The following is a 25,371-nucleotide window of genomic DNA, read 5'->3' on the forward strand; positions in this document are numbered from 1 at the left end:
TTGTCCTAGCCAGAACTTCCAATACTATGTTGAATAGGAGCGGTGAGAGAGGGCATCCTTGCCTTGTGTTGGTTTTCAAGGGGAATGCTTCCAGCTTTTGCCCATCCAGGATGATATTGGCTGTGGGTTTGTCACAAATGGCTGGAAGTATTGATAATTCTTAATGAAGACAGAAGCTAGGAGTTAAACAGCCTTCCTCCATGCACCCTCAGTACTTGATTCATGCTGTTGCCATTACACTCATCACTCTGTACTCTATTTCATGTGACTCAGTGCATATGACTGTGAGCTCCCTGAAAGAAGAGATCTTACTCACCTTTCACTCTGACAATCAGAGCAGAAAGTAACCCACTAAGTGTCTGATGAATTGCTGATCCTTCGCAGACATAAGCAGTTGTGTCCATGAATACATGGTTATTACAACCCCATAAACAGGTTCTCTTTAAACTGTGAGCCCACATAAAACTTTACAAGTCTCCTGTTCCTCTCTAAGAAGATATCCAAAAGGAAAAATCAACACAGAGGCAGCAGAGCACACTGCCAAGAGTACACATGTGGGAATTGGGAACCATGGTTCTAGGATAGTACCATATTCCTATGTGGCTGCGTGACCTCAGGCAAGTCACTTGACCTGAGACTAGGTCATCTCATCCATAAGGCAGTGAGAAATACTGTATCCTCTGGCCATGCTACAGTAGGTAATAATTATAAAGCATGTACTATTAAGAAGTTCAGATTCCACAAACATTTTCTAAGCATCTGCTATATGTTAGATACTCTAGAGGGCACTTCCATACCACTGTTCCATGCCATGAAGTCCTCATATTCTGGCACTGAGGGGTAATAATGGGAAGGGGCTTGGGGTGGGAATAGAGATGACTCAAAACTGTCTGGGAGCTGATAATTACTGAAGTTGGATGAGACAACATGAAGGTTCACTGTATCGTTTTCGCTATTATTTCACATTTTTGAAATGTTCCACATGTATTAATTTTTAAAATTTATTTATTTTAGAGATGGGGTCTCACTCTTTTGCCCAGGCTGGAGTATAGTGGCACAACCATAGCTCACTGCAGCCTTGAACTTCTGGACCCAATTAATCCTCCCACCACAGTCTCCCAAGTAGTTGGGACTAGAGGCTTGTGCCACCTTTCCTGGCTAATTTAAAAAAATTATAGAGATGAGGTCTCTTTATGTTGCCCATGCTGATCTCGAAACTCCTGGCCTCAAGTAATCCTCCTGCCTCACACTCCCAGAACGCTGGGATTACAGGTGTGAGCCACCACACCTGGCCAAAACATGTATTTTAAACAATCCTCTCAACAACTATGTGAGGTGGATCTCCATGGTCTCACTTTACCCATGGAAAACCAAGGCTCAAAGAAACAGAAGCCTGAGGTTTCCACAGAATGTTAGAGGCAGAGTCGTGTCTAGAGCCCAGGTTCCTTACCTCCATGCAACTTCATACTTCCTAGCTCCCTAGATTGTGATGCATGGCTGGCACCTGCCCTCTCAGAAGCACACTTGCCCTCAGAAAGGGGCTCCTCAAGGTAGAGGTCTGTGTCTACCATAGGTAGACCACAGTAAGCAATGAGGGGAAACAGCTCCCCACCTTCCTTTCCAGTGCTGGGACCTCTTTCTACACGTCATTATGAAAAATTCAAGAAATATGGGGGTTCTTCAAAGTCACTATCATCATCTGTGAACATCTGCTGAGTCCCCAAAGGCATTGCTGAAGCATGCAAGGTATACATAGCACACAGGGTTTCCCACAGCAACTTCCTCCAACCCATTCACAATAACTATTTTTAAATGTATTAGCAAACTCTGCTGAGATAAAAAGATCATTGCAACAGTCTTTGTCCTCCAAAGGAATTGCTCTACAGTGGAAAGAAAGAGAGAGAGGCTTTCTCATCTCTTCTGCAAAGGAAGGAACTGTGTGCGTGTGTGTGAGTGGTGTGAGTGGTGTGTGTGTGTGTGTGTGTGTGCATCTCAGGGCAGAGGGGGCAGAAGGAGCTGAGCACAGAGAGAATTACACTTTTCTAAAGCCACCCTAGGGACATGCCCATCTGCAGCTCTGGGGCTGGCTGCAGCTTGCATTTGTTTGGAAGTTCAACCCTGGGATGTACACAATTTTCCCCAAATAACCCCTTGGAGGGTAAAACAACACAACACAATGCAAATGACAATACTCGAAAGCCTAGAGATACACTCAGCCATTTTCTTTATGATGACCACATTTTGCCACAGTCTGTGTCCTGGAAGTCTCTCCCCATCCATTAATGTAGTCACTCAGTGGATTGCTTTCCCTTCCCATGTGTTAACTTTTCCTTGAGCTCTTGCAGCAACACATTGCTTGGCCAAACCAGAATACACCAGGGAGCTTGGAAAATATTGGCCAGTCACCTCTGCAACCTCAGAAACTCCCTCTGGTGCCTGTGGTGCGACAATCCACAACCACTGCACACGGCGATCCCTAGGTTCTCGCCAGGGACTGGAAGGGACAGCCTAAATGTTTCATCCAAGTTTCCACCTTAAGCTCTATCTCGGTCTGCAATTCAACTGACTCTTCAAGCCTCGATCCCCCACCGCACCAATTCCCCACAGCACTGCCAAGGTTTTTCAGGGAGCGAAGAGGTAATCAGCAGAGCAACAGCTAAACCCAAAGCCATGTCCCCTACCCTCCAATCCAGGGAAATGTAAAAATATATCGACTTTAAGGCCCTGGAAAAGAAGTCGAAACCAAGCTCTATAATTGTGGTCTGTTTACAAGGCATGCTGAGTTGTTGGTGCATTCTCAGAGAGGCTGTTCGTGCCTCATGGAGCCGGGCGACTGTGTTAATGGTAACAGAGGTCTTCATGTTCTGCAGTCTGTGCCCTTCCGAACACTCTCGGTTCGAAAAGCAAAGTCCTTAGGTTGGAGAATCAAATTCACAAATGCCTCCTTCAGTGCACTTTCCTTCAGTTGAGTCTGGACCCAGAGTGTGGACCCATGGAGGTCAACTACCTGTGAGTCAGCTCGCGTGTGTGTGTGTACGTCTCTGTGTGTATGCACACATATTTTCACGAATAAGAAAGTAGAGAAAGCAGAAGAGATCCAAAACAGTGAAAATCTCTGCCCAGTGACCTAGCACTGAGGAATATCCTCCACCCCGGGCAAGAGTCTAGAAATGAACAATTTAAGGACAGTTTGGGAGCACTCAGAAAAAAAACTAATGATTAGGAAGAGCCAACATCGGTATAATAGAACAGGTAATGCCAACGTGACCTTCTTTTTGTCTGGAAGTTCTACATAGTATTATGTCTGGATTTTAGGAGGCCCTTCCCATGAATTAAATTTTTAAATAGGTAACGTATTTCTACAGTTCAACAAAATCCAATATATCCATGGGGAGGAATCTTCTTTCCATCTATGTCTCCATCTGCCCAGGTCTCACTCCTACCTCTCCACTCCCCATAGGTAACCATGATTATTAATTTCTTGAATAAGCTTATGGAGGTCTTTATGAACATGGAAGAACATACAAATGTGTGTGCATGTTTGTTCTTATTTTCTCCCTTTTTTATGCAAAAGAGGCACACTGAACCCCTTGCTCAGCAAGGCTTTTGTGGAGGGCTCATGCTACTTGTGTGGACAAGAAACGGGGACTAGATGACACCATACAAGAGCAGGCGTGTGGCTAGCTCAGTGCAGAAGCAGAAGTGGAATGTAGCCTGCTGGCTTTTTGCCCTAGGCCCTTCCCACTTCGTGGCCTTGTCTCCTGGATGTGTGTCTGCCCACGCAAGGGAGTACTGAAGAAGCATTGGCAGGCTTCTGGGAAGCAGTTTGTCCTTGTAAGTGGTTTAAAACCTCGCCTTGGCAATCTTGCATACAGCACTCATTTGCTTGGTAAACCTTTTTTCTCATAGATCATGGAAAGGCAAACTTTGAGCCCTTTGCTCTTTAAGTGAATAAATGGCCTAACTGTACTAAAACTTTATCCCAGTGCTTGGTTCATAGTAGCCACTTCATAAAATAAACATTAGTTGAATCTAAATGATCACTACATTCCAATTTAATGGCACTTGGATTAAAGAGATTCATCCTAAAGAGACAGGGAATTGGACCATTTCAGAACCAGCCCCGTGAGGGTTTACTTTGGTAGCACAGCCCTTCTCAAGCCAGTGGTCACTTCCTATTCTCCTGCCAGAGAAGCAAAATAACAGCTTTCTTTGTATTCAGTACTGATTTGGGGGATCGCATGGGTCCTTATGGCTATCTGCTGGCAATATTCAGTCCAGCCCATGGACAAAGCTGAGCTGGAAGAGCAGGGAGTCAAGGGAGGTCAAGAAACAGGGCAAGGCTTGGGGAAGGAGTGAGAAGTTCTCTTCCAGGGCCGACTTTCCCACTCCTCTTCTGGTTCTCTGAGACCCTCCTCCTCCCCTTTTCACCTCTGAGGCATCCTTACCAACCAGCAGTTCCTCTCCTCTGAGACCAGCTTGATCTTTAAGGCTTGCCTCAGTCACATGCAAAAGAGGGTGATCCCACAGAGAAAAAAATATTTAGCTAAGATTCCAAAAGTGAGGGCAAATGCCTGGGAATTTGCTGTTTTTGAAGTAGACTATTACCACTCTCCACTGTAGGTAATTTTAAGTTGGCAGTAGCTAATGAGCAAAGGAAAGAAGAGTAAAATAAAATTGTCATGGGATGGTAACTTCCTACATTAACCTGCAAGGTATCCATCTTTTCCAGGCCACCAGAGAATCTAAATTCAAGTCCCCAAACAGGGAACTGGGCTCTCATCCTAATTCTTCGTTAAGGAGCCAACGCAGTCATTACCTCCACATAAACATGTCAACTCTCTCCACGCACAGCCATGAGAAATCTCTCCCAGCTAGCCAGAATGGAAGGAACTAACAGCTTCTGGCAAGCAGCACGGTCTCACATACAGAAAGTGGCTGGCACGAGGCTTGCACTCAGGTCACAGCCTTCTATCGGCTGTGGTGGCCACCTCTTCCTAGAAGCAGCTCTCTCCAGGAAAAGTACATGATTCTGCTGGGTCACAGAGCCCCTCAGCTGTCAATTCCAGCCACTCCCAACACACTTCAGGCGGGATACCTTGAGTACAGCGGTTATGACTGCTGGGTTGGAATCCTGTCTCTGTCACTTGATTCTGGGTCATTATTTCAATTCTCTCAGCCTCAGTTTCCACATCTGTAAAGCCCTGTCCCCTGGGGAAGTTATGAAGAGTAGAGGAAATTATCCTTGCAAAATGCTTAGCAGAGTATTGGTAGGTTGTTAGTGCTGAATAAATAGTACTTATTTTATCATCATTGTTACGGCTCTTAGGAACCCACAGCCTGTGAGGTGGGAGGCAGTATTGCAGCTTGAAAGCTAAGGGATGGGCGGTTGAGTTGCCCAACGTCACTGTGCAGCCTTACTGGAACGAAAGCTCCATAGAATAGGGGGGCTATCTGTTGTGTTCCCCAAACCTACAACAGTTCCTGATCCTCCATCAATATAAGCTGAATGAATGAATAGATGGATGGACGAATGAATGTAACCGAGAAGCTGGAATTTGAGCCTAGGTCAGTGTGACTCCATGGTCAGATACTATACTCGCCGGGCGCGGTGGCTCAAGCCTGTAATCCCAGCACTTTGGGAGGCAGAGACGGGCGGATCACGAGGTCAGGAGATCGAGACCATCCTGGCTAACACGGTGAAACGCCGTCTCTACTAAAAACATACAAAAAACTAGCCGGGCCAGGTGGCGGGCGCCTGTAGTCCCAGCTACGCGGGAGGCTGAGGCAGGAGAATGGCGTGAACCTGGGAGGCGGAGCTTGCAGTGAGCTGAGATCCGGCCACTGCACTCTAGCCTGGGTGACAAAGCAAGACTCCGTCTCAAAAAAAAAAAAAAAAAAAAAGATACTACACTCTTCCTGCTCCATTTCTACAGACACACACACACACAGACACACACACACACACACCCTATTTGTCCTTGTAAAACCAGCATCTTCCAAGAGTTTTCTGCCAGCCGCAGCTCATCGTGCCCATCTTTTCCCATCGTGCTTCCATAACACACACAGTCTCTGCCACGCAATATAACAATTTATCAGACCTCAAACGCTCTGGGGGCAGAGACCACCTCTTAGCCACTGGATTTCTCAGTCTCAGTCTCAGCTTAACTCAGGCTCTTAAGAAGCACTTTCTGGCTGGCTGGCTTCTTTTGGGGGAAAGGGAGCCAACTGTCACCTCCTCCAGACCCTCATATTTCCAAACCCTAGCCTTTCTTATAGGAAAGAGGAAGGGAACTCAACTTTACACTTGACATTTTTCACTGAGGACCCATACTTGCCCTTGGCCTCATAACCCAATCCCTCGCCTCGCTATCGTTGGTTCTCAGATCTGCCCTAAGGTTGAGACACAGGATAACTCTGTCCTGAGAGACGGGAGATGTGGTTCCAAGACCTAGCTCTGTCGTTATTTGCTATAGGAATGTTCTTCTTCTGGGATTCCGTTTTTCCATCTGTCAAGTAAAGGTCTCGATAACCTCTGCATTCTCATCTGCTCTGGCCATTTGTGCGACTCATGTGCTTGCCCCAGTCTCAGGGCCACGGAGAGTGCGACACATGTACTTCCAGTTGTATGGCCCTTCTGAGACTGGGAGGCCCGTCTGGGTCCCACCCCAGCCTCCTCCTTCTATTAGTTTCCACACTTATTCTCTCCAGGCCTCTGCTGGACACGAGGCTCCTGGACTCAGAGCCACGTCATATCTTCCAGGTTGACAACTCTGGGCACCGCTGTGTTCCCCTTCCTCATCTGGGTTTCTGCTCCTCACTGGGGATGAGATACGCTGACCTTCCCAGTCACAGGATCAAGAGCAGACACAGTTGCAGCAGAAGTCACTAACGGCCTCTCCTGGAGGGGAAGATGTTCTCTGGGCACCCAGATACCAAAGTAAGAAATACACATTTAGAAAGGCGTCAAGCCACAGAAACAAGATCTCATGGACGTATGGAGAGAAATAGAAAGAACACTCAGCCATGGCTTAGATAAGAGGCAAACATGCTGCGCAGTCACTTGCACAGGCAAGGGATGAACAACAAAAAGAGGCCCCTCTGGTTTTAGAAGCATCGTGCCAAAATGCCAGGCTAAGTATGGCTCCCTGTTCACAATAATTATTGAGTAGAAAACTCAGGTCACAAAATGTACAGTACATCTCATTTTATTTACACCCACAAACACACACATGCATGTAAGGATTACAAGAAACTATATCAAAATGTTAATGGTGGTCAAATTTAGAATAATTGTTCTTTGCTTTTTTTCCTAAGTAACTTATCTGAGTTTCTATTTTTTTTCCTGCAGTAAACAAAGATTATTTTGTAAAGAGAAAAAAATATAGTAAGTTATTTTTAAATGCCCCTCATCCTAAGTTTTTGAAAGTAGAATACTAAAAATAAAAGGTTTGTCCCTTTACAAATGTACTGCAAAGATGACATACAATCAAACAGGCTAGGCCCGGTGGCTCATTCCTATAATCCCAGCACTTTGGGAGGCTGAACTGGGCAGATTACTTGAGGTCAGGAGATCGAGACCAGCTTGACCAACATGGTGAAACCCTGTCTCTACTAAAAGTACAAAAATTAGCCAGGCGTGGTGGTGCACACCTGTAATCCCAGCTACCTGGGAGGCTGAGACAGTAGAATCACTTAAACTTGGCAGGTGGAGGTTGCAGTAGGCCAAGATCACGTCACTGAACTCTAGCCTCGGTGACAGAGTAAGACTCTGTCCCAAAAAAATAAAAAATAAAGAAGAAGGAAATATAGGAGCTTCAGGCATAAGAGAAGAGACGGGGATCTCAGGATTGAGGGGGAGAATGATGCAGGAAAAGGAAAAGGCTCCATGATTCACATCTGGAACAGTGGGGTGGTGCTGGCGAGGCCTTTGGCACCCATGGGGAAGGAGAAGGTAGCGTGGAGGACAAATTGCTGTCACAAACAGGAAATGCAAACCATTATGTCCCCAAAGGCAACAGTGTCAAGCCACTCACTATTTCAGAATATAAGCAAAGAAATTACTCTGTTCCTAAAATCTAGAGACCCCAAAAGGTACAGTGGTGTTACCATCCATATGGAGCTGGTGTCCTCCTTTGAGGAAGAAGAAAGCTCACAACATCCATATCCCCTCTCTGTCCCTACTCTTCTCCCACCTTAGTGAGAGACAAATTTGCAGAAAGGGGAGCAACAGATGTTCCGATTCTGCTGAGACCCTTGGGTAAGTGCCTCTGATGAGCTGGGAAACTTCTCTATGATGTTCCTCACTCTGAGGGGCAGAGGTCACGAGAATCCCACCCACCTCCATCCCTGACCACTGCACCACCCATGCCTATTGGAGGTCAAGCATTGGGAGAGAGGAAGGCTCAGCCACCATACCCAAAGGAAATGACTTCCATTGAGGATTCACACCTTTCAAAAGGTGCTTCATTCCTGGGAAAGAGAAAAGAAGCATTTGTCCTGGCTTTTCTTCACTGGAAAATAGGAACCTCTTCCCTGCCATTCCCACTTCCAGCATGGGGGTAATCTCCCTAGATGGCTCCTCTCTCCCATAGGCCACACCCTCTTGGCATCTTTGGAAGGGACGAGCAGTAGAGAAAGCAGAGTGGCATTTCAATGAATGAAAGGTTTTGAAAACAAACCTGCAGTTTGGACAAGATAAGCAGGAGAGAAGATCAGAGAGGTAGGGAAGAAATGTACCCCAGGGAAAGCGTGAGAATGAGGGCACCCAGCTTCCCACCCTTAAGCCATCAAATCCTTCAGGTCTGATGTGGACCAATCTTGCTCCTTTGTGAGAAGCACTACTTTTCAGTCCTGATTCAGAGGTAGTGGTCCCTAGATAACTGATGCTGACACATTTTTACATGTAGGTTCCTGGGGTGGCCTCAAAGATGTCCTGACGCTGATTGAGAAAGACTTAGTTTGGAACATGGGCTGCATAAGCTTGATGGCTATATCTCTACCCTCCACCAGATGTGACAGCATCATTTACATTAGGAATTCTGAAGGGCTATCCAACCAGAGATCTGGACAAGTGCCTGGACACTGGCTCCAAGCCTGCCCATACTTGAGCTGAGATCCTCAGGGCACCAACTGGGTGGCAGGGGTATCTCCAGGCTCTGGGTTAGGAAGCCAAATTTTCAGCCTTCTCTCTGCCAGAGGAAAGATGGACACATTTGGGGCCACAGTTTTTATTTAAAAAGATACATAAAGGCAAATATTAGGGACTGAGTTCAAAGTTTTCCAAGGGATTTACTGGAACGCATTTCTGAAAGGGACTGAATGCCGTCTTCTGTGCTACGTGGAATTAGAAGGACTTGCAATTGGTGAAGTAAACATATCTAAAGAGTATTGATTAATGAAATGACGAGAGAAAATCCTTGACCGTGTGCCACTCTCCTTCACCTTCTCCTGATCAACATTTTTTTAATCAGTGATTTGGATAAAGAAAAATCAAGCTTCAAATTTGCAGATACCGCTAGGTTGGAAAGCAGATATAACAAACTGCTTGGCAGTAGGTGTATCCCTGAAGATCTCAGGTGCCTAGCAAGGCTGGCTGAACTTAACAAGGGACATTTGAACTGGTCAACTGTAAGGATCTCCATTTAGGTTCAGAAAAGCATGTGAGTGGGTATAGCTCATATCAATGGCAGTTCAGGTGGACACGCCTTCAGGGAGCCAGTTGAATCTGAACTCAACATAAGCCAAAAGTGTGTCACGACCTCTAAAACTCAGACAGCATTGACATATGTGTAACATTTGGAGCAAATTAAGTAAGAGTTCCTCCTTACACCTTGTACAAAAATTAACTCAAGACGGATTAAATACTTAAAACCCCAAACTATAAAAACCCTAAAAGGAAATCTAGGCAATACCATTCAGAACATAGACACAAACAAAGATTTCATGATGAAAATGTCAAAAGCAATTGCAACAATAGCAAAAGTTGACAAACAAGATCTAATTAAACCAAAGAGCTTCTGCACAGCAAAAGAAACTATCATCAGAGTGAACAGACAACCTGCAGAATGGGAGAAAATTTTTGCAACCGATCCATCTGACAAAGGTCTAATATCCAGAATCTACAAGGAACTTACGCAAATTTACAAGAAAAGAAACAACCCCATTAAAAAATGTGCAGAGGACATGAATAGACACTTTTCAAAAGAAGACATACATGCTGCCAACAAACATGAAAAAAGCTCAATATCACTGGTCATTAGAGAAATGCAAATCAAAAACCACAATGAGACACCATCTCATGCCAGACAGAAAGGCTATCATTAAAAAGTCAAAAAACAACAGATGCTGGTGAGGTTAGGGAGAAATAGGAACACTTTACACTGTTGATGGAAGTGTAAATTAGTTCAACCATTGTGGAAGACAGTATGGCAATTCCTCAAAGACCTAGAACCAGAAATACCTTTTGACCCGGCAGTCCCATTACAGGATGTATAATCCAATATAAATAGAATATAAATCATTCTATTATAATGACACATGCATGCATATATTCACTGCAGCACTATTCACAACAGCAAAGACATGGAATCAACCTAAATGCCCATCAATGATAGATTAGATACAGAAAATGTGGTGCAGATACACCATGGAATACTATGCAGCCATAAAAAAGAGTGAGATCATGTTCTTTGTGTGGACATGGATGGAGTTGGAAGCCATTATTCTCAGCAAACGAACACAAGAACAGAAACCAAACGCTGCATGTTCTCACTTATAAGTGGAAGCTGAATGATGAGAACACATGGACACACTGGGGAAACAACACACACTGGGGCCTGTCAGTGGTGGTTATGGTGGGAGGAAGAGCATCAGGAAGAATAGCTTATGGATGCTGGGCTTCATTCCTAGGTGAGCAGATGATCTGTGCAGCAAACCACCATGACACACTTTTACCTACGTAACAAACCTGTACATTCTGCACACGTGCCCCAGAACTTAAAATAAAAGTTAGTGAAAAGAAAAAGAGTCCACCTGCACCCACTTTTGGAGTTGCTATCTGGGACCTACAATTAAGAGGGATATTGAAAAAAAGGAAAGAGGGACCAGACTAGGAGAGGGTCTGGAAACAGTCAAGTAAAGAATGGCTAATATAAATGCAAGTGCTTTGGTAGGAATGGTAGATACTCAAGCAAGGAAGAACAGCTGCCTTCATATATCTAAAGAACGGCCCTGTGGAGCTGGCTCTGCCTCCTCTGTGCGGGCTCAGAGAGCAGCCTTAGGAGTCATGGAAATTGTGGGCTCCCTGATCAAACGTGGGAACAAGCTGCATTATAAAGTAGTGAATTTGACATCCCTAGAAGTATTCAAACAGACACTAAATGAGCACCTGCCAGAAATATGTAGAAACATTACTGGAAGCCCCTAAATTGTCCCTTCCAACTGGGACTCTATCAATTCAGGGTCATGTAGTGATGAAAGAAAAGATCCCAGGGAACAGTAAGAATCAGATAGGGGATAAGTGGCAGTTAGGCACCTGCTGGAATTCTGGTCAGAGCTGGATTAATGGGAGGTGACTCACAGGTGGTCTTAGGCTATAGGAGGGAGACAAGGTTAATCTTTTATAAGAACCAGCCTCTGAATGACAGACCTGCTCTATAGGGAAGAGCAGAAGAGCTTTTCCACCCCAGGCTCAAGGCGAGACAAAAGCAGAATGAAGGGGGGCATGGGTACAGTTCCAGGCCCTGGTAATAGCAGTGTCCTCTCTCCTCCCGACATTGGTTCCTGCCACACCACCTGCACATAGGGCTGTGCACAGGGCACTGCCTTCTGCTCCATGTGGGGAGGAGACTGCTAAGCAGGAAAGAGACTCCAGGTAAACCCAGAGCAACAGGCAGCACTTCAGGTGAAAGACCTGGGCCAAAAACAGCTTGCCAGCCATCTGATTCCAAGGAAGTCACTTATGCTATGTGGCCTCGGTGTTATCTTCTGTACAGTGAGGGCAGGATTGGTGAAATGTAAGGTTGGCCCCTCTACCGCTCACATTTTTTATGAGTCACGAATTTCACTTTTGTCTCAGTGACATCAAGGTCACTGGACAGAAGATTTGGGGAGGGGTAGAGTACCCAAGGTATAGTCGATATCCCACCAGGATGAGGCCAGAGCAGAGTGTCCCAAGAAACAAGGTCCTTAAGGAGGTTTTGGAGTTGGGGCCAGGCATGGAAGAGATTTGATGGCTGAGACATCCTGACCCCATTCATTTTCCCACTCACATCCCTGGGAATGAGGCTAAAAGTGCACGTCACATTAAAAGCTAATGAACAAATGCCCTACTGTCCTCTGGGTCACTTCCACCCTGGAGGAAATTTACTCTCTTCCTCTAACCTTTTCCTTCCTTATTCAGTTTCATATCCTCTTCTTATTCCCTGGAGTCCATTACTACTTATAGACCCCTGTGGTTATTTTTTGAGTCAACAGGCTATTAAGCTGTTACATCTTTTCCTTGATGGCCCTACTTTTCTCTCATTGCCCTATTTGACCCACAAATCTATATGTCACTTTCACTAAGCTCCCCAGAAAGCAGAGGGTCTGTCTTGGAAGTTCCCATCATGGGTCCAGAGCATAAGAACAGATTTTGCTGGAAAACAGAGGGGTGGAAGAGATAATTGAATACAATGGAAAAAAAGAGGTCTATTTCTTTCCCTTTCAGCTTACTTTAAAAATGGTACCAGCTTCTTCTCTGTAATCAAGTTTCCCTTTAGCCAAGGAAGAAGGGGGGAAAATGAACGCATCGAGATCCATGTAGATCAGTGGCTCTTGAATTATTTATCCTAAGACCTGTTTCTCTTGTTCTATGCTTCCTATCCCACAGTTTGGCATTCTTAAATTTTCCCAACTCCTATATCTACCAAAAACAAAAAGTAGGCCAAAAATTCTGGTCTTTTGAGATTTTAAGAGATAAATGAGCATTTCTACTAGACTGAATTATAGACTTTTAATTAGTTATAAACTATATTCTCTGATCTCTCTCTCTCTCTCTCTTTCTGTCTCTCTCTCTCTGGCTGGAGGGCTAGGCAAAGGGTGAGGAATATGAAAGGTCAGTGGTGACACTGGGGCTGGAGGCCTGGGTAGTAATGGGTCTGAGATAAAAAGAATCGTGCTTATGGCAGTCAAGGGTTCGGGCTGGAGGCAAGGCTAAGAGCTCCTGCAGTTCATGCTGTTCAGTTCCAATGTCCTGGGAGCTTTCTGCCCCTCGGCTCAGGTCATGTCCTGCAAGCCAAGAAATACCATGTTAGGCATTGGAAGAGCCCTGTATGTGAAGGCATTTAAGCTCAGAAATAGGTGATAGAGAAGAACTCAGCCATCTCTTTCCCTATGTATTAAGGATTTTTTGAGCTGCTGCTATATGTCTACCGCCATGCCAATTAAAGTGAGAAATGAAGGGATAAACTGTGGATCTGAACCTTCAAGGAGCTAACCATCTAGCAGATATCTTCGAGCATTCAAAACAGATGCTCATCAGGGTGGAATGGGTAAAGTTTGACCTTATTTGGAAGCAGATGGAAGGACAAGATGACGCTGAGTTGTTCTTTTCCACACCCAGGAGAAAGCAGAGAGGAGTGGTGACCATGATTACTGGGGACTGTGATGATGTCACCAAAACCCCCAAGCCTGCCTCTTCTCTGCCACACCCTTGACCCAGTGGAGACTGGGTACTGTGCACTCTGTGTACCCTGTGTACTCTGAAGTAGATGTCAATCCTGGATTGTAAGACATCCTACCTCCAGCTCTGCCCCCTATTATCATCATAAGTCTTCCACGTCCTTCTCTCTATTTAATTCCACAATAAAAGATGGAAAACAAGAGCTCAGGTAAGAACCTAAATTATCTTATTTTAGGGAAAAAGAAAAATCAAGAAACAGGAAAAAGATTGATGTGTCTCTCTCCCACCATCAAAAGCAGGGATGAACTGGCAGAGGTCTTTAAGAGATTCAAAAATATCAACGAAATGCAATGTACACCCTTTGATACACAAAAAGCCCCCAAGGAACTCTAATCCAAATGAAGAGACAAGGCTTCGACGAGTTTAAAAAAACAGACAAGCAAACAACAACAGATTTAAATAGGCAAATCAGACCTTGGAGGAGGGTCATGGAGTCATCTCTGTGTTGGCCACATACACTGTATTTTTCTGAACAGCATCAATTTTCAGATCCAGTCTCGTGTCACGTCACATGGCAGTGTCCTAATTTTCAGTTCAGAAAAGAGTCGCCATACTGTTTACTTATTTTAATTTTCTCTAAGAAATCTTAGAGGAAACCTGGGGCTGAAACCATGGTAGACTACAGAGTCACCAAAAAGTCAAACAGATGATCGGTCTAAGAGATCTCTAGAGGAGGGAGGAGAGAGAACTCACTGAGGACAGAGGAGGCCAGAGAGGGCTTCCTGGAGGAGGCAGGCCAGGGCTTGGAAGATGGGGCAGTGAGCACACTGGCCTGACCAGGTAACCTGGCTCTTCCAAGGTTCAGCCTCCAAGTTGTCTTGTCTCCCCTCCTACTTTCATCTCTCTCTTGAGTCTACTCCATTTGGGTCCTTCCTGGGTAGCACAGTATCCCAACATCTATAATTCACCATGGCAGATGTGTACAGGGACAGGAGGGAGTGTAGGGGGGACTGTAATCCACTTCCCTCCCTACCACCACTGCAGTCACAGGCAAGGCACAGGCAGGCCAACTATATGCCCTAGAACCCTTCATGCCAGGTGTCCCTCCCACACCTCCACCAAACCCTGGGGCTCCTCTGCTCGCCATGTGGCACCAAGATCTGTCAGCAAGCAGCCCCACCAGAAATGCCAGCTGCTCTCTGGTTTTTCATAGCCTGGATCACAGCTAACACCAGGACTGCTGCTCCTCAGAGGGATAGGGATCAGGGCTCCAATTCAAAACTATTCATTGAGTTCCTGCCACGGGCTCGACACAGGCAATCTAATAATGAGCGGGAGGAGGTCTCTGTCATGGAGAAGTCGATCACGCAGTGGGGAAACAGATGAGTACAAGAAGTCAGTGCATGGACCTCAGACACTCTGTGGGGAGCTGCCCTTCTCTGGGGGCACTGGGAGGACGAGTGGTCTTGGCTGAAAGTGAGCGGCTGTCCATCTAGAAAGGTTATTCCTCCACAGAGTACAACTTCTTCTCAGCAACTCTACTTGTCTTTGAGCCAGGCTTCAAAGTCTTGCTCAAAAACATCACCTCATCTAGGAAACCCACTCCAACTAGCCGTATTCCACTCTAAACCTCTGAGTCTCAGACACGGCATGCCACACCCCTCTGCAGACGTTGTTGCTGCCTCTTTCCTATGTGCTATATTGACTCCCATTCTGACCACAACTCCCTTGAGAATGCAGCCCATATTGTTTACTTGTTTTCATCTTCCCTATAGAGATCCCAGAGAGAAGCTAGTGCTAAAACAGTGGTTCACAGCACAGGCGTTGGAGTCAGGGTCCTGGGTGCAAATTCTGGCTCTACTGCTTACTAGCCTGGGAGACTCAGGCACATGACCTGTTTTGGTGAGCTGCCGCTTTTGCTCTATGCAATGTATGTCATTAACCTACTGTAATGACCTACTGTAGGTAAATGGTCTAGTTCTTAGGCACATAGTAGGTTCTCCAAGAAGTCAGGGTTCTTTTTGTGCCAGACACAGCAGAGACTCATGTGACCCAGCAACATCCTATGCCCACCTTGGCTTGGGCATGAGGCGCGAGCCCTGTCCACTCCTGAGCTGGTCCGTGGCAGGAAAGGCCAAGAAAGCTCCAAGTATTTGCTCAGCCACTTGGAAAGGGGCCTGGTCCTCAGGTTGTCAGGCTCAGAGGGCTGTCTCTGAACCCGGCCATTCTCAGAGGACTGGGGAAGAGTGCTAGGGAAGCAGGGGCTTACAGGGTAGCAATAAGACTCTTGGCATGGCTGCAGGGGTCTCTACAAGTCTCGATGGTGGGGAAGGATGGGAGGGGCAAGGTCCCAGGACAGCCAGGCCCTTCCAGTCAGATCAAGTCATTTCCTTCACTCCCAGCACTGCCCTCACCATGCCACCTCTGCCTAACTGAAACAGAGAAGAGGAGCCACAGGAACAGCCTGTGGCTGGGCACAGTGACTCAAGCCTGTAATCCCATCATTTGGGAGGCAGAGGCTGGTAGATCAGTTGAGCCCAGGAGTTCAAGACCAGCCTGGGCAACATGGCGAAATGCTGCCTCTACAAAAAATACAAAAAGTAGCTGGGCATGGTGGTGCATGCCACCCATATTCCAGCTACGTGGGGAGCTGAGTCACTTGAGTCCAGGAGGCTGAGGCTGCAACGAGCTGTGATCATGCCACTGCACTCCAGCCTGGGTAACAAAGTGAGACCCTGTCTCAACGACAACAACATACACACACACACACACACACACACACACACACACACACACACACACACAAAACCAGGACGACTGCCGACTGCCTGCCTCGTCCAACAGAGTGGTAATGTAGACTTCTCTCGGCTGCCTGGCTTCTGGAAACAGCTGCTCTGCCCACAGAGGGCTGGCCATTTCCCCGGTCCTACAGCCGGAGCAGCACTCCCCTCAAGGGCAGAAGACAGCATTCTCTGAACACCAGCTGGCTGCTTCCCATCCTGAAAAGGATCAGCTTTGGTATCAGGCAGCAGAGACAAGCCAGCCCCCGGGCAAGGGGGACAACCTCCACCTAGCAAGCAGGCGGGAAACTCCCCAGGAGCAAGTCCCCCTCCCCTCCCCACTCTCTCCACTTCCCTCCGCACCCCCACGACATGAAAAGCATAATTGTGCTCTTACAGGAACCTGTCAACCCTGCAGCACTACTACTTGCATCATCAACATCTTTTGTAAACCCCTATTTTCCATGGTGCCAACTAGATACCATGGACAGGAATTTCCAGAGCTCCCCTTAGATGAACTTCAGCGTATAAAATTCCTATATTCCTCTTTCCCTCCCAAATATTTATTAAGCACATACTATGTGCTGGGTTAATAGGGAGACAACGATAAAGCAGACACTATTCCCTCCCTCGGTGAGGGGAAACGGACTCCTGTTAGGGAGTGCCACAAACCATAGTTGGCTGTCACTCATCATAAAATAGAGGTACATTTAAGGACCACGGAAGCACATGCGGAGCAATTAATCCCAGTGAAGGTGTAGGGGCATGTTAAGAGAAGGGTGAGGGGCCTTTGCTCTAGAGGCCACCCTCCCCTCCCTGGGCCCCTCTGGGAAGTGGGCATGTGGCACCAAAGCAGGCAGCAAGCGCCCACCCAAGGACACCAGCTGCACTGACGTTTACAGGCTGGATCACGGCAGTGGTGGAAGCCCTGCTGTCCTGAGGGATCACAACACCAGTTCCATCAATGCCCTTAGTTCCTTCCTCACACAGACAGTGGAAACACGACGAGCCCACCTTGTCACTTAAGCTTCATGTGCGTCCACCAAGTCCCACTTAGCGCTTCTGGAAACCTGGGTAGGTTTTGCAAAACAGACTTGACAGCAAAGGTGAAAGATCCCAGCCCTAGCAGAGGACATATGGGTGTCCTAACCTGCACGTGTCCTAACCTGGATCGGGGGAGAGGGTGACAGACACCCACTGGATGAAAGAGAAAGTGAGAAAAAAGAAAAAAGAGGGATGCTATCTAGGAAATATAGAAAATTATTTTAACCAACTGAGTTAAGCACTTGGCACATCTTGGACTGAGAGTAGTTGAGGAACAGTGTCTTAACCAACTGAGTTAAGCTAGGTTACCAAATGATCGGACAAGGAGCTGCCTCCACTTATTAGAATTACACACATTTCCTGTTCTACTCTCTTGAGTTATTTTCCACCAGCCCCACAACTCCGTAAGGATTGCACTGTTTACCACCTCATCCTGCGTCTGGTGAGAAAAGTAAATAAATATGAATGAACGCCCTGCAGTTCTTTCACCCCATTGAATACAGGACAAAACGAAGTGAGAGTTAGTGCAACTCCACACTAAGAAGACCTCCCTAAAGGGAGGATTCTTGAAACCCTGGATATACTTTCAATGAAGCATGTGCAATTTCCTTGCTTAAGAACCTCTATGGATAGAGTTGGCATCCATCAGTCTGAGCTGGTCAGGTGGGGTCCTGATGGAGGCTTGGGGACACCCAGTCCCTCTTGCACGTTATGGATGCTTTGGCTCTAGGCCAGATGCTAGCAGTGTGCAAGGTGTCCTCTGCATGAGGCCTTGTTTCCAAGAACTTGGAGTGCTGCACAAATACCCAACATCTGTGTATTTCCACAGCACCTTTCTCCAAGGAATTCAACATGCTTTACAGACATGATCTCATTCATCCTCTCATTCCCTCTGAGGCAGGGAGGGGACCAGCATGACTACTTCTGTTCAGTATGTGGGAGAACAAGGCCCAGAGATGGAAAGACAGTTTCTCAAGGTTACACAGCAAATACAGGACTGCCAAAAAAACAGCAACACCACCACCACCACCAGGAGGTCTGGTCCAATGTCCCACACTGGTTCCCTCTCCTGACTTTGCCTTGACCTTATGTTGAGATTTAAAAGCATTACAGAAAGGTACATATTATAAGGACTGCTGAAGTAGCATCATGAACATCCTGTAAAATCTGACAAGACCATTGAAAAATTGTATTAATCATCACCCCACACTCTCTTCTTCTTACAGGCTCCTAGTTCCGTCTTTAGGACCTTGTGCAGGGAACAGAAACGAAGAATAAAATGAAACCTAGAAACAACCGTGATGGAAAATATGCCAAAACTATACTCCGAATTGGGACCTGAGCAGTGGGGAATGGGGATGGCTTTGGAATGTGCAGTGCTTTGGGAAATTAGCAAAGGGAAGGAAGCCTGGCCTGAACTGGAGACCAGGAGGCAAAGGCTGGCTGAGTGCTACAAGAGGCCAAAGCAAGGACAACCCATCACCAGCAGGACTGGTCACCCCTCTCTTCTCTAATCAGAGGGTTTTCTTAATTAATCCAAAGCCCCAGCTATAACCTTCACAAAGGATTTTCTCCCAGTCACTCCTTAAAGCCCCAGCTGTCTCCAAACAAAGGTTTGACTCTTGTACTCCCTTTTGAGGGAGGCTTAAAATATTGACTAATCCTATCTGCATCCACTCAAATCCTTGGGAACCTAGACATAATGAGCTGAGACCCAAAAGGTGAAAATCTCAATTAGGCACGCTGCTTTATCTAAACCTAAGACACAATGGCACACAGTTTAATCCGAATTTGCCTATTACTCTGCAAACAGGTCAAAGTGTAATAGGGCCCGGGCAGCATCCAGTTCATCCAAGTCTGGGGTGCCTCTAACTCAGGTCTTCCTGTTCCTTCACTTTGTTAAAGACAAAACCCTGACCCATGGGAGTGTCCTTTTTTTTAATTTTTTTTTGTCGGAGCTTCTCAAATGCCAACGAAGACTCTATGTCTCCTGCCTAACACAGGCACACCTGCCTCCTATGTCCTTTTCCTGCTGTTGTGCACAAGAAGTGCAAGTCTTATGACCTCACTAGGTGTGAAATGAAGAGGCATGGAGGAATGAGGAAAGAGAAGGTGAAAGCCACAGGGTGTATTGATTAGGAAGATAACTCATTATTAATTGAGAAGGTAACTAGTGATCACTAGCTGGACCAGTTTCAGGAGATTTTGGGGAAAAAAATTGAAAGTTTACTAAAGAAGCCAAAGGAATGTAAGGAAAGCAAAGTGGGAATTTCAAGAAGAATGGTCTTGAGAAAAGGGAGAGGTTGGTAACAAAGGCAAGGAAACTTGAGGCAGGTACCTATTTGAGGGAGAGTTTAATTAGGAGGGCAGAATCTCGGACCTAATTTTGGTTAGAGAACAGGAGATATGAGGAGTTAGAGATCATAAATGCAAAAGAAAAGAGATTATTTTAGAGTAAAAGCCCAGAAGTAGACGAGGAGAAATGAGGTTGTGAGCACAGAGACAGGCTTTTTATGGGAGGCACAAATTGGCTTCACTTCAGTGCCTTCTTAGTGAAATCTAGGATCTGCTGTTCTAAATGTGGGCCTGGCCTCTCAGCTCCTCCTAGACGTGACATCCAGGCCAGGCTTCCTGGTTCATTGATGGTAACCCGGTAAATGAGATCCTGCTTCCAAGCTCTCACTGACGCTGGCTCCCCGCTCTGACGGGCTCTATCTTTCCTTCCAAACTCACCTAGGATCTCTGAATTTGGTGTGCTTTCCTTCCATCCCGGCATAATACACAAGCAAGTGGACGCAGACTCCTGTAGGGGAACCCTACAGCACTGGATAGGCTTAAGGAGTGACATCTGCCCTGCCATGGTCTGTGATCTTCCTTGTGGCTCACCTTAAAATATGGCCTTATTGAGTCTCCAGCCAGGTGTCTGGCACATAGTAAGCACTCAAGAAATAGTTGCAGTTGACTTCCCTTCTTTGAGTCTTCTAACAGGAAATGATGTCTCCCAAAGCAAGGCGGATAAAATGTTTCCTATGCAAGATGCTGACATAAGACAAACTCCTAGGGTGACTGCCCCATGTGGGCAGTGTGAGTGCAGCAGTGACATGTGTAAGTCTCAGACCACTTGCAGAAACTGGCTCTCCATAGACCCTGCACACGCAGGCACAGCAAGGCAAAGTCAATTCTACAGTGACTCAAGCAGATTTTGGTGCTGAGAAACAGTTGACTGACTGGAGTTAATGATGAAGTCACTCCCTAACACAGGCATTCTCAACCGAGCTTATGGAATTGAAGGGGACACCAACACACTACAGGGAAAGTGGCAAAGGTCTCAAACAAACTCAGAATCCAGTCCCAAAGTCAGCACAAAAACCTCTGGCTTTGAACTTTCCCTCCTCTGAGCCTCAATATTTTCTCACGGTGGATTCCCCTGAAGAAACATACTCTTAAAAAAACAAAGTCAAAGAACATCGGGTGCCCTGACGCTGGGGGATCCACAGCTGCTACTGACTTTTGATCTTCAGGAAGAAACAAGGCAACCAAAGCTCTTGGCCAGCTTCACGTTAACACAACTTGGCCAGCTCTGGATTCCCGAAAGTCTGCATCCTCAGCACAATGAAAGTCTCCTTTGCTCTGGGCCTGGGCTCTTCTGATTCCAGCTGGGGCATCAGCCAAGTCACCCTGGGGCAAAAGTTCCAAAGAGTGATTGTCTAAGGCTTCCTCCTGTGCCAGAGAGACCTTAAGCATCACAAGTATCACCTCGTATTGCAGCATGGGTTGGCAAGAACGCATAGGCTGGGAGCGGAGGGTGGGTGCAGCCTGCGACTCTTCCCTTGAGAAAGACAGTCTCTCGCTCTAGGTCTCAACTAACTCCCAGGCTCAGGAAGAATCACCTCCTTTCATTATTCATTTGGAATGTCACCTCAGCCTGAGCATAAAAATGAATACCAATAAAATCAGAAATCTAATAAAAGTCAGAAATTAGGCCTAAAATAATTTTCAATTTCAGATTGTCAGTCATCAGGCATTTATTGAACACCTACTAAATGCTATGCACTGACACATACAGGGAGCATATGACAATGACAAGTCCAACAGAGCCCCCATCTCACAGGAGCTTACATACTAAAATGGAGAGACGGCCGGCAAAGACATAAACAAATAGGGCCAGGTGCGGTGGCTCATGCCTGTAATCCCAGCACTTTGGGAGGCTGAGGCAGGCAGATCACAAGGTCAAGAGTTCGAGACCAGCCTGACCAATATGGTGAAACCTCGTCTCTACTAAAAATACAAAAATTAGCCGGGCGTGGTGGCACACGCCTGTAATCTCAGCTACTCAGGAGGCTGAGGCAGGAGAATCCCTTGAACTTGGGAGGCGGAGGTTACAGTGAGCCGAGATCACGCCATTGCACTCCAGCCTGGGCAACAGAGCGAGACTCCATCTCAGAAAAAAAAAAAGAAACAAGCAAATGAAAAAGACCAGTGCAGGCCCTGGTAGATGGAATGAGGCAAATTCCACAGATGAAGGCAGGAAGACGGATCACTGCAGCCAGAGCTGAGAGGGTGATGAGGAGAGGGCAGAGTGACGAGCAGGTAGCCAAAGGCAACATTGAGTAAGAGCCTTCCAGAAGAAGGAGGAGCCAGTCAAAGACCCTGGGGTGGATATGCACTAGTGTGTGTGAGGAACAGAAAGAAGAGTGAATGCAGGCCAGGCACGGTGGCTCACACCTGTAATTCTGGCATTTTGGGAGGCCGAGACAGGCAGATCACTTGAGTCCAGGAGTTCAAGACCAAGCTGGGCAACATGGCAAAACCCTGTCTCTACTAAAAATACAAAAATTAGCCAGGCGCGGTGGTACATGCCTGTAATCTCAGCTACTTGGGAGGCTGAGGTGGGATCATCCCTTGAACCCAGGAGCAGAGGTTGTGGTGGGCCAAGATCATGTGCCACTGCACTCCAGCCTGGGCGACAGAGCGAGACTGTCTTAAAAAAAAAAAAAAAAAAAAAAAAGCGAATGTAGATCAAGAGTGGTGAATAAGGTGAAGCACGGAAGGAAAGAGATGGGAGCCAGATCTTATGAGGACTGGTGGGCTACAATGGGGAAAGTCTCTGGTGGGTTTCATGTGGGTGAGTGAAGTGATTGGACTTACAGTTCAGAAAGCTCATTTCAGCTAATGTATGGAGACTAGACTCTAAGGGAATGAGGCCTCCAGACACAGCAGGCAGGCGGATGATGCAATACCCCTGGCAAGAACTGCTGGGGATGTGGACTAGGTTTGCAGTATGAACAGAGTGAAAGATGTTCAGATCAGGGACAGATTTTAGTAGTAGTCAAAGGTAGTTGCTATGGGGTATGAGGGAACATAGAGAATCTAGGATGACCCCTACATTTTTGTCCTCCTCATTTTCTTTATGTAAGATATTCAAGGAAAATCTATAAGCTGGAGATTTGGATGAACTTAAGTAAGATACTTTAAGCCATTGACTTGTTCGTTGGTTGATGTCAGGATGTTAGTGAATGCTAAATTCAAGAATATGTATACACTCCTGAATTTGTTGCCACAAATTCTTGGCTTCACCCAAGCCCTTCCCCTATGGCCAAGAGCTTAAAGATCCTATGTCCAGGCCTGGTCTTAGGCCATATTCAGGCTCAGAAAATGGCAAGAACCTAAGTTCAGGTCCTGGCGGCAGTTCACTGCCCCCACCAAGAGTGGGGTGCCATGTACCTGCCATGCATTTTTCCTGCGAAACCCCTGCATCAAGAAATAGCCTGATTTTGCAGTGAGGTGTTAGTAGCCTGGGTGGTCTGGAGGTGTGATGGCACAAGGCTGTCCCCTGTGCCCTGTAGCAAGGCCTGAAGTTCATGAGGCAGACAGTGTGAGGGAAAGTTTCCACTAGACAAAGGAGAAGAGAGACTGAGAACAAAGGAGATTGAAAAGTGATGTTTCGGAGGGCCAATCACCTTGTAAAATCCTTGTTTATTAACAGCAATGGGAGACGTCAATAACTCCCTTCATCCTGAGGCACGTTCCTTGCATGACCCCCTGGGACTCCACTTTTTGTTGGTTTTCTTCTTATTTCACTGATCACTTCTGCTTAGTTACTTCGGTGCATCCATCATCATCCCATCTCTAAACTTCAGACAGACGTAGGGTTCCTTTGGGGGCATCTCTCTTCTCTGCCTGCATCTACCCATTTGGTGAGCTCGGAGGGTCTCATGGCTGAAAAATCATCTAAATGTCAGTGGCTCTCCAGCTAAGAGATTCCCTTGAACGTTGCCCATTCCAACATGGATGTGTAGCAGCTGTCACAAATGTAACATGTTTACAAGTAAATACCTGATGTCTTCCCTCACCGATATTCTTCAAGTTCATATCAAAATCTTGGAGTCATCCTTGACCTCTTTCTTTCTCTCATACCTCACACTCACTCCATGAACAAATATTGAGTGATTTGCCTTTGAAATACAGCCAGCATCTGAACCCGTCTCAACATCTCCGTGGCTCCTACTCTAGTTTGGGCCACTGTCACCTCCCCTTGGACCACTGCAACTGCCTCCACTGGCTCCCCGCTCTGTCCCCACCCCCATGGTCTAGTCTCCACTAAGCAACCAGAGTAGACATTCAGAAATGTCAGACTCATCCTGTGGTCTTCTGCTCAGAGCCCTGGTGACTTCCCATCTCATTCAAAGTCAATCCAAAGTCCTCAAAATATCCAGAGACCACCCCCATACCCTGGCCTAGACTCCCTCCTTCCTTCTTCTCCAGCCACTGCCTCTCTCAAGGTGGTCTGGCCACACTGGCCTCTTTGCTGTTCCTTGCACGAGTTTGCTCTACATCAGGACCTTTGCACTGGCTTTTTCCTCTGCCCGGAATCCTTTCCCCTCACTGTTGCATGACCCACTCCTCCACTTGCATCCAGGTTTGCTCAGCTGCCATGTGCCACAGAGACCATTCCTGGAGCAGCCCCACCAGCCTCTTCACTTTCTACTGCTTCACTCTGCTTTGTTTTTCTTCATAGTACATATTGCTAGTGAACACATTATCTGGTATCTGCCTATTCATTTGCCATCTGTCTCTTCCTACTAGACTGCAAACCCCTTGAGGGCAGGGATTTGTTTTCAGTGCTGCAGCCCCAGAGTTTGTGCCTGGAACAGAGTGAGGCCTCCATCAACATAGCAAAACTAGAAGGTGGCCGATCTGGGACTTGAACCAGCTGTTTGATTCCAAAACTCTCCACTACCAAAAAAAACGTCCACCACCAACCTGCGCCAGTCCCCAAAGCTTTGAGGATCTCTGCTTCAGTTCCTTAGCAGAAGGGTTCACAGGACAGAGAGAGAGAGAGAGAGAGAGAGAGAGAGAGAGAGAGAGAGAGGATAAAATGAGAATAAAACAGACACAAATAGGGACAGAAGGAGAAAGCCAGAGGAGAGAGAAGGAGAAAGCCAGAGGAGAAAGAGTGTCAGATACAAGCAGCCAACATGGGTCCTCTTTGGGGAAAGATGAGCAGTTCAGACCCACTAGTGAGTGGTGAGCCAGGCCTTCTAAAGCCCATGCTAGCATCGCCAGCTCCACAGTGTCCCCACAAAGAGTTTACAGAGAAGCGAGTTTCAAGGAATCAGATTTTTCCTTCATATGCCACTAACTAGTGAACAAATGCCTTCCCCCTCTCGGCCTCAGTTTCCCCATCTGTAAAATGAAGAGGGTAGCCTGACAGTACTTCTAAAATTGGGCTATTCATCAGAATATCGATTTCAAAATTTTGTGCCTGGAAAGAATTTAATTCTGGAAGCTTGCAGTGGAGCAAAGGAGTAGGCTTTTGATTTTATTTGTTTTTCTGGTTTTTTTTTTTTTTTAAACTAGCATTAATTTCCACATGGGAGGCAG

The 25,371-nt window shown here is 46.5% G+C and overlaps 1 protein-coding gene across 5 annotated transcripts in view; it reads right to left on the reverse strand.

Annotated features, from left to right (window-relative positions):
- ANO2 (anoctamin 2) overlaps positions 1–25,371 on the reverse strand; it is a 393,019-nt gene that overhangs the window by 119,905 nt on the left and 247,743 nt on the right. The gene's annotated exons all lie outside the window — the stretch shown is intronic.

This window comes from Macaca mulatta, chromosome 11, assembly GCF_049350105.2.
Source record: "Macaca mulatta isolate MMU2019108-1 chromosome 11, T2T-MMU8v2.0, whole genome shotgun sequence".
Classification (NCBI taxonomy): domain Eukaryota; kingdom Metazoa; phylum Chordata; class Mammalia; order Primates; family Cercopithecidae; genus Macaca; species Macaca mulatta.